Here is a 3,214-nt window from a genome sequence, read left to right as displayed (position 1 = left end):
AAGTTTGTCATACCCACTCCAGATATGTTCTGGTGGTTCGAAATGTGAAGTATAATGAAGAATGCTCTTTGCTCCCCTTGCTATTGATAGGTGCCATTAAATAGATGCAATGTTCAGCCGAATGAAGCCCTAGCCATTCCTAAGCCATCCTTTCCACGAGAGCCATGTGTGCACCCATTGTTTTTCCACGGTGTCAATCCTTTTTATTGAGAGTCTTCCGTTTACACACTGACCCTCTACTTGACCAAACATAGTGCCTTTCTCCAGGGATCAGTCCTTCTTTATGACGTGTACAAAGTACTTCAGTTGAAGTCTTGTCATCCTTGCTTCTAAGGAACATACTGAGAGTACTTCCTCCAAGGCATTTTGTTGATGCTGTTGTTTTCCCAGAAGCCCATGGGTATTTTCAACATTCTTCACCCAACACTGTAATTCAAATGCATACATTTGTCTTCAGTCTCCTCATTCATTGTCCGACTTTCAAATGCATATGAGGTGATTGAAAATACTGTGGCTTTGGATAGGTGTACTTAGTCCTCAAAGTGACAGTTTTGCTCTTTAACACTTTGAGGAGATGGGGGCATTACCTATGTAGAATAGGAACCTGTCGCCTCCAATGATTTTCTAATCGATTCAGTTTTTCACAACCGAATTGATCATCAGGATGATTTGAGAGAGGGAATAAATGAACTCATTGACTGCCATCCTAGGCTTACCCATCTCTAGGGAAGGTCTTTATTCTTGCAAAGCTTCCCAAGGTGGTCAAAGAGGTTTGGCAGCCTTGTCTGGAACCTCTTCTTGTGGTGCAATCAGCTATGAGATGTATCACAAAGAACTGGCTTCCAAATGTACTTAATATATCAAGATTAGAAAAGAGTGACTTGTTCATTAGGTCAAGTACCCCCTGCTATATTTGTACAAGTTAACTTGTAAAGCAAATGTATTTATATTTGCAGTATTACAACTAATAATTAGCTCATCACTCTAGTGAATCATAATCTCTGGAGAAGACCTGGAAACCTGCATTTTAAAACAATCTTCCCACATTGTAAATTCTGCTACCATTTGAGAAAACTCCTCTATAGCTATCCCTGGGACACATCCTTTACTCTAGTGTTTCCCAATTCATTGTCTCCACTGCTGCTCAGACCACATCTACCTCTTTGCTCTCTTCCTTTTAATTTTCAGTCTTAATTGGGAGCTCTTACAGATATTATAACAAACCATAATTCAATTGGATCAAGCATAATTGTATAGTTGCTGCCACCATCATTTTCAAAACATTTTCTTTCTTCTTGATCTCTTAGATATCAGCTCCCATTTATGCCCACCCCCAGCCTACACCCCAGGAACCTTCATTATATTATTATTGTTTTACTGTATCGTACACCATTCAATGTATCTGTTCATCTAAATTCTGTTATTTGTTCCCCTTGAGTGGGGCTATACAATTATCATTGCTATCAATGCCCGCTTCATACCCCTCTCTTCCCATACTCTCAGGGAGTCATTACTACCATTATTATCTCTGAAAGATTTATCTATCTTGGATTTCATGCATGCATCATGCATCATGCTTTAGACTTTCAGTGTGGTCATCTTGTGAATGTCACCCAGCCAATTCAAATTAGGTGCCAAGAAATACCCCTAAGTCAGAAGTCTACAATTGATATTCCTCAGGAACTTTATGTCTTTCCTCACATTGCTGGCCTGTTATACTCCCCTCTTGGTTTGCCCCCATGTAGGTGGTCAGTTCGGCTGCACTACCCAAACTGTATCTTCAGTGTTGTCCTCTGTAATGCTGTCATCTAGGGATGAGACAACATGCTTGAGCTGAGGCTGGACCTGCAGTCCTCTCTGTGAAGGAGCTGCTCCAAGCAGAGACGTCACCCTCAAGGCTTGGCATACCGGAATGAGGTCTACTCTCTCTCTGTTCCCCCATTGCCATCTTTTTTTCTTCCCCCATCCTTCTGTGAACCTTAAAGGCCTATGAGGTGGTGGTGGTAGAAGATGTCTTTTCACACAGGTGCTATCTGCATCTTTTTTTATATTTTTCTTTTCTTTTCTTTTTGATGACATATGCATCATGGTGTTTGGCCTGGCTCTTGCCAGACTATCTGGTCCTCAGGCCAGGAACTGTGATAGGTACATGTTCCCCTGTGCCGTTCTGTTGTTTGAACTTACCTCAGTGGACTCATGCTGTACTTGTCCTTTTTTGCTTGGTTAACATCGCTCAGTATAATATCCTCCAACTCTTTCCCTGAGATAAGGTGCTTCATCATTTCATTACTATTTTTAAGGAATGCGTAGTACTCCATTGTGTGTATATACCAGTTTTTTAATCCATTCATCTATTGATGGAAATTTAGGCTGTTTCCAATTCTTCGCAATTGTGAACTGCACAGTGATGACCATTGGAGCACAGATTCTGGTTGTCGCCTGTTACTTATTTCTTCTGGGTTTATGCCGAACAGTAGAATTGCTGGGTTATAAAATAACTTGATTTCCATCTGATTTAGGTATTGCCAAATTGCTTTTCGTAGTGGCTGTACGTATCTACAAGATGTAGATATATAGCAGTGAATGAATGTTCCTATCTCACCACACCCCTCCAATATTTGTTGTCTATTGTTTTTTTGAATTGGGATATCCTTGCGGATTTAGGTGGTAGCTCGTGGTTGTTTTGATTTGCATCATGGCTACTAACAGGAAACATTTTCTTATATGTTTATTGGCCACTCAGGTTTTCTCCTTTGTGAATCTTCTGTTCAAGCCTTTTGCCTAGCTCCTCAATGAGCTATTAGGCCTTTTTCTAATTATAAGGTTGCAGGGTTCTATAGATTTTAGGAATAAAACTTTGTCTTTTATGTCATTACTAAATATCTTTTCCCAGGCTGTGGGCTCTCTCATTACTCTCTTGAAGTCTTTGGATGCAGAGAAGTGTTTTATCTTTACTATGTCCCACATGTCTATTTTTTCTTCCTCAGGGTGTGTATCTTTCTTTATTGCTGATAGCCTATGTATTCCCTGTGTTAAGTTTCTTAGCTTTGTCCGAAATTTTGCATTGATTATTCGGATAGTTTTTGGTTTGACCTCAAGATCTGTGATCCACCTTGAATTTATCCTGTGTATGGGGTGAGGTAAGGATCTTGGTTCATTCTTCTGCAGATTGATATCCAGGTTTTCTAGCACCATTTGTTCAAAAAGGCATCTG

This window comes from Echinops telfairi, unplaced genomic scaffold, assembly GCF_000313985.2.
Source record: "Echinops telfairi isolate 266 unplaced genomic scaffold, ASM31398v2 ScPeMD7_7407;HRSCAF=8445, whole genome shotgun sequence".
NCBI classification, from domain to species: Eukaryota; Metazoa; Chordata; class Mammalia; order Afrosoricida; family Tenrecidae; genus Echinops; species Echinops telfairi.
The sequence above is the reverse complement of the archived record's forward strand: the minus strand, read 5'-3'. Positions refer to the sequence as shown.